This window comes from Aplysia californica, unplaced genomic scaffold, assembly GCF_000002075.1.
Source record: "Aplysia californica isolate F4 #8 unplaced genomic scaffold, AplCal3.0 scaffold00226, whole genome shotgun sequence".
NCBI lineage: Eukaryota > Metazoa > Mollusca > Gastropoda > Aplysiida > Aplysiidae > Aplysia > Aplysia californica.
In genome coordinates, this window is record NW_004797496.1 from 663732 (window position 1) to 671308 (window position 7577).

Sequence of the window (7577 nt, forward strand, 5' to 3'; positions counted from 1 at the left end):
AAAGTTGTGCCTCATATGCTAATAATATTATTATCTGTAGTCATTTTCCCCAAGATCTGCCGGATATGTACTTAATTTTAGTCGATTAAGATTACTTTCTTCATGGACCTAATTTCGAACTAAAATGCTCTGAGTTATAATTGTTCGAAACAACGGATATTTAATTGACTTTTTTCCACATGCCTATTCTTTTCCCCAACTCTGACTGCGCAAATTTTAAGGCTGTTGCAACATATTAATTACTAACGTTGTAAAGTAGATTCGGTTTCTAAGAAATAGGTACTTGTTCAGCCTCAGCAAAAGCACGGCCACCTGCCCGCCTTGGGTTGATGTCGTTGTTGTAATAAAAACAGGCCGATCATTTTAGAATCACCGACTCTCTTTTTCTAAGAAAATCGCCAAAAATGTAGCGACTCTGTCGGTGGGGAAATGTAAAAGCAATTGAGTTTGATCAGGATGTCCAAAATTAACCTCGAGTCAAGCAGTCTCTGTGGCTTTTTATTGACTCTGAAGTGTTAATTTCTGTCACATTAGTAGGGTTCGCAGAGTTCTACCCAGGTTTTTATTTGTTTGGTTTTGTTTGTTTGAGTTTTTTCGTGAGTGTTTTACGGTGCTCACAACTGCATAAGTTCATATGTACGCGAAGGGCACATTAAACATCTTTCACTTAGTAGGACATCTTGAATTTTGCCTAGGTGGCGGCCGAAGCCTACTCTTTTCGACTTCGGACCACAAAAGGATCTTTAACGTGCGCAACTTGCACACGGAACCTCGGAGATTTTTTGCCCTTATCCGAGAAGGCTATGCGTTAGATGTTACTTACCACAAAATCAGGGGTGTGACTGAAAGACAGCAGTAAGAAGGAACCAAGGAGTAGCAGTAGAAAGGCTGCAGAAAGAGGGAGGATCCCAGAGGAGGGGCCAAAGGAGGTGAGGGGGTAGGAGCAGAAAGTGGAGACGAAAGTAGACTGCAGAACATTACTAGAGAGCAGGAAAGGAGGTGAAAGGAGATAATTTTGGTGAAATAAAATTGTCCGTCGCTTTCTGGATTCGAACCAGTCATCAATTGAATGAGAGGCGAACACCGTAGCCTCTAGACCAGGAGAGCACCCGTCTGACTAGTTTAGCTCAGCTTGTAAACAAAATTCTCGGATTTGAAAACTTTGACATTTGACGACCAGTTGTAATGACTTGCATCTGTGGTGTAGGGGTTAGGTTCTTTGCTGTTGCACGCAGAAGAAGTGAGTTCGATTCTCGGCTATCGAGTATCTCCATCGATCTGCTGGGATGTTGTATCCCACTCACTTCCTTGTTTTTATCCCTTGCCCATTTATATGAGAATTGACGCCCTCTGATTAGTAGAAACAAGTGCGTATGACAGTGTCCAATAATGTATTACGTGCGTACTTAGTATAGCAAGTAACTGTTACTGCAGACAGAGATCCAGGATTATAGATGTTAGTCATTGGTCTGAGAGCGGTGATGATTTTAGAAATAATGGTGGTGATGAGTGATGATGTGGGATTGCGTTTAAGTATTGTTAGCGTTAGTCCTAACTTCCTCTACTACAATCAGTCACAAGGGACGTGGGCACCGTCTATCCTGTTCCCAACTGGAACCATCTTTACATTTTTCAACTCTGTCAGGACGTAGCTGACCCGTAATAATATCTGTCACGACATGGTGGAACAAGGCGCTCGTCAATCTTTTGGCATATGAAGTTATCATTATCTCTTTAAAACCTGTCTATTTGCCTTGCTTTCGATGAAGTTCCGAAATGGTGGGCACTGTCTCTGCTAAGGTGACATTGTTAGTGTTATGCCACTCACTTCCAGTTGGCCCTGATAGGCAGGGCACAAATAGCCCGCCTCCCCAATAAAAATGATCTAAATTGTTTTGATAGGAGTGTAAAACATTTCTTTTTCATCATATCCTGATTTGGTATCCATATTTGTAAGTAAGGTAAAACATTATGCTTCCTAAAAAACAGAACGCTTGGCTTAAGTTACTATTGCAGGTTGTTTAGGAACGTCAGCCATATTGCGAGTAATTAAGACTGACAGAGTTTATTAGTGTGAGAAATACCACTGCAACCAGGGACTTACAACCAGTAATTTCAAACATAATAATATATTGTAGAAAACATCTGGTCCATCGGCTACTTCGTTTTGTAATATATTTAGACTGAGCACTAAGTGATTATCTCGAAACACGTTATGTCATTTTTTGGGTCAGCCATCTGACAAAATGAATTAAGAAGAATAAAAACACCATCTTTGATTCTAAAGAAGATAAAGCAAGATTTTGACAAAATAGGTTAAGACGGATAAAACGTTCTTTTTTTCTTAAGAAGATAAGCCGAGATAAAAGTTATCTTAATTTTCCAGACACTGGCATATTAGTATGGTATTTCTCTATGCAAACACTCTCACGCACAAACACACACACACACACACACACACACACACACACACACACACACACACACACACACACACACGTAGACACACATACACACACACTCATAGACACATACATACACACATAAAATCACACAGACACATACGCACACAGATACCCATACGCACAGGCATACACACACACAAACTCTCTCACACTCCCTCTCTTCCTCATGATAAACACATTTATTGTACACACAGAACCTAATGGCATAATAAATTATTTATCGTGCTCAGGAAATGTTTGCAACCGGCAAACGAGCTGTCAGTTAAGTTAGTGTCATGCAGGGCAACAATGGAGGCCGCCCTCCTTTAAAATACAGGTGTTTTTCCGCCACCATCGACATAATATAGGTCACTTGGGAGGCCGTGCTTCTACTCTGCCTGACAGGTCCTCACCACACGCAAAAAAACCCAACAAAAAGACAGCTGGCTGACAGTTGAAAAGTTCGTCTATAATACATGCTGACAGACTGCCAACCGTGTGTCATTTCTGCTAATTTTGCAAGGGTGCATTGCCTTTAAGGCTACACACTACCAATCACTTCTTTTGCAAATTTTTCAACTGTTTCCATACATCACGCCCTGAACGTGTTCATACAAAGCCAAATTGAGATTGGTAAAATTTTGATGAAATTAAGGAGTTTTCACAATACCAAGAGTACCCATATGGTACTGACCCAAAGCAAGGATTCTAGACATTTAATCCAGCAGCTTACACCGATATAATGAGATTGTTAGACACATCAAATTGCTTTCATCTTTAATGCTACAAAAGCGGGGGAAAAAGCAAGGACAAAATCAAGGAAAACACTAAGAACAAAAGCTAGAACAAACGTTAGAACAAAATTTTGAATGAAATATAATATAGAAAAACTGTGGCAAAAGATAGACCATCATCTTTCATTCCTTCGTCTGTTTAGTATCTGGCTCCCATGCTTGAATATTTTGCCGTGGATTGTATTGTCCCGTTCTCGATGCACCCGATCTGTGGGAGCTCTTCTCTGCACTCGCCATTATTCGCCGTTGGCGTCGGTAGCCTAGTAATCGTGGGTTCGGGGGTTCGAGCCTCACCTCGGCCCTTTCGGAGATAGATGTTAAACTCGGAGGTCGAGCCTCTTAAGTAACTTAACCGTGTTAATAGGGGCGTTAAACCAATACCATTTCACCATTTATTTATCATGTCCAGCAGGTTTCATCTTCATTCTAGCTTTTGGTATAGCTTTTGGTATAGCTTTTGGTATAGTTTTTGGTATAGTTTTTGGTATAGTTTTTGGTATAGTTTTTGGTATAGTTTTTGGTATAGCTTTTGGTATACTTTTGGCACAGATTTTAGTATAGCTTTAGGTACAGTTTTTGGTATAGTTTTTGGTATAGCTTTTGATATAGTGTTTGGTATAGTTTTTGGTATAGTTTTTGGTATAGCTTGTGGTATAGTTTTTGGTACAGTATTTGGTATTACTTTTGGAATATTTTTGGTACAGCTTTTAGTATACTTTTTGGTATTGTTTTCGGTATAGTTTTTTTTATATAGTAATCGGTATAGTTTTTGGTACAGCTTTTGGTAAAGTTTTCGGTATAGCTTTAGGTACAGCTTTTAGTACATCTTTTGGTGAAGCTTTTGGTGTAGGTTTCAGCCACTACGGACTGATGCCATCAGGAGGCAGTTTGGTGTTAATATCGCATTAGAAACCCTTTCAGTGATTTATTTTTAATAAACTTCCACCACGCGTAGGCCACCAAACTTTTCTAAATACTCATTTCGATAACGAAAAAGATGTAAGTCGGTCGGGGAAAATGCGAACGACTAGAGTGCACGTATCTATGACCTAGCTCCTAAGAGGATTCCCTTTTTTTTCTCTTTCGAAGTACACAATATTGGAGACAGGCATCTCTTCGTATCTAGCCGCGTCTGTCGTGTGATAGCCAGGCTCTCCGACTTGGCAAGGAAAATAATTAAATTAGAATAATTACTGCGATCGTTATGATGATAATAATAATGATGATATTAATAATGATGATGATGATAATAATAAATTGCATTTATACAATATATATAGGTCTCTATCCCACACTAGTATAAGCTCTGAGCGCTTGACAACAATCACATGGTCACTGAGCGATTCACACAAGATAAAATGTTTCGCAGTAACAATTCTCTTTGTTTTTCTCCCCCCCCCCTCTCCCCTCTCTCTCTCTCTCTCTCTCTCTCTCTCTCTCTCTCTCTCTCTCTCTCTCGCTTTCTCTCTTTCTCTCTTTCTTTCTTTCTCTCCCGCTTTCTCGATCGATCTCCAATTCTCTCTGATTCTGTCCTCTCCACCCCACGCTTCATACCTCCTATATAATACTATTATTCTCACAAGCACCTAAACACACAATAACACACAAGCAGACACACACACACAATCACACACATACACTCACACTCACACTCACACACACACACACACACATCTAAAACACACACACACACACACACACACACACACACACTCACACATACACACACAACACATACAAACAAACACACCCACCCTTTTCCTATCCCCCATTAAAACTCACTTTCTGACATCAACACAAACAAGACAACTTTGTTATACATTCCAAAGAAACGATATTGCTAACCTGCGCCAATGGCAAAGCAACAACAGGAAACTGACGAGCGCACGTTTCAGAGTTGCAAACATGTCTTTTACTGTTAACTCCTCGAGGACGCGCCTTCTGGTAATTCTGTTTGTTTTAGTAAGGTCTTTACGGCGTTCCCAACTACATAAAGTCATATGAGCGCCAAGTCCACACGGTGAATCAGGCTTACTCTGCTTACCTCTCTAGCCCAATACCACAGCGTATGCTTCGACTATCAAGGCACCCCGGAAATTGCAGTTCACAAGAGAATGACAAACATACAAAACAAGTAGAGCAAAAAATGACGGTAGTAAGGATGAGGAAAGAAAAAGCAGCATTTCCCACGTATGTTTTTCCGGCACAATATGAGCATGACATTGAAAAATCAGCCTATTAAAAATTCTATTGTACTTATTCAGAACTTGTTAATATCTCCCCCCCCCCCCTTCCCTTTGGGAATGGCTTACAGACAACTTCAGTCAGTGGCACTGTCTGGTAATTCGACGACGCTTGTTTTAATTGTGGCAGGACGTGGTGAAAACAGGCGCTCGTTAATTTTAGGGCATGTGGAGTTATTGGTATTATCTTAAAGGTTTTTCAGTTGTCTTTCTATTGGTGAAAAAAAAAATCCCAATCTATCTTTAAAAGAAGTTAAGATATTTGAGATTGAAGAAGGTGGGGTCGCCTAGTTTCAAAAGTAGAATAAGCGAGAAAATGACAGTCAAAGTTTGGTTATTTCCATAGCTTGATAGTCCATGAACACTGAAAACTTACATTTTTGTGCCTTTAATCAACGTTTTTCAGTAAAAATCCACATACTAATGTGTTCTTAATTGGATAGCTATGGTGTTAAGCCAAAAAACAAAAATTCGACAAAAATTGCCAAACTGATGGTAAATTGTTAGTTTCTTCGATTTCATTATTTTGACAAGCGCCTGATTTCACCACGCTGCCTCACAATTTTCATAAACACGCACAACTTCGTTTTCCTTACAGATTTGTCACTTCTATTTTCTTTACTGACGCTTAAAAAATCAGGTAACAACATTTATCCTTTAAGATCTTCAAATTTGTGTTTCTGATTTGTGTATGGTAAGTCGAAATGGGCTTCAAGATTGCCTTTTGTCTGTTGCTAATTGGACATTATGGAGACGGCAGCTGAGAAAAGACCGAGAGAGCCCTACCTTCCAGCCTAATTCAGCCCCAAACATCCCCTGCCCCCACTGCGACAGACATTTCCGTGCGAAGATCGGCCTGATCAGCCATCTACGCACACACCCCACCCCTCAAGTGATGTGAAGTCAAGGCCATCGTCGCCAGCGAAGGACGAACATCAATTGGACGTATATGTCCGAAAGTCTTTAAAGAGTTAAAAATTGAGTTTGAATGGTGTATATTAGAGACATTTTCTCAGCACATTCCTTCGTTGTAGTAAACTGTCTTATCTGACGTCTTTACTCTCTCATACCCACGTTCACTGCACTATTTCTTATTTTGCGAAAGTTAAGAAACACATTGTTATATCAAGAAAAAACAACCCATTTAACAAATTTTACGATTATAGACATATTGAGAATTTATCATTTACTTTCCGAATAAGCTCTAAATTTACAATTCGATTTTGATGGTACCATTTATCAAGCTTTCCAGGACGTGGAGGTTGAAAAAAGCCATCGTCAACTATTTCCGTTTGGTTTACAAGTTACTGTCAAGTTCAGCGGTTTATTTTGCCAATTGAAAAACAGATTTAGCCTCAAGTCAGAATTAAATCAGGCAACGCCCAAGGCAGCACGCCCATTATTGTCAAAGCATATGCCCGAGTGGCAAATCGGTATACAGAACAGGAGCCTGCGGAGTTTGACTTTCAAGAACGTTTGTTTAGCACGTGAGAGGAGAGAAAACAGCAGAAGAGGGCGAGACATCAACAACCTTAACCCTATCCGTACGCCGTGTTTTACTATCGTATCCAAACGACGTGGGAAACTCTGTGCCACCACTTTCCAAAGAGGAAATTTACTCGTCAATCTGATCCGTACGCTTGGCATTAGTACTCTGTCAAAATGATTTTTTGAGAAATACTGAAAGTTTCAGAGAGATCTTTGCGCTAGAAGTATTCTAAATTGTGAAGAATACAACCCCGGGGGTACAAAATGACCTTAGGGCGTACGGATAGGGTTAAACCAGTGCCAAATCGGCAATACGTTTTTGCTCACTTGATTTTTTACAGGTTTGTTTAGAAAGGGGGGTAAAACTTGCCACATTGAAAGGGTCTTGTTTGAAATTATTTGTTTAGTGCCTCGTTGAGCTTTGGGTTTTTTAAATTAAACAAACTGAATATAGTTACAGGGTTCGAGGGGAGGTTAGGACGGTTTACGTATGTGTGTTTGTGTGTGTTTGTGAGTATGTTAGTAAGTGTGTGTTAGTGTTAGTGTGTGTGTGTGTGTGTGTGTGTGTGTGTGTGTGTGTGTGTGTGTGTGTGTGTGTGTGTGTGAAA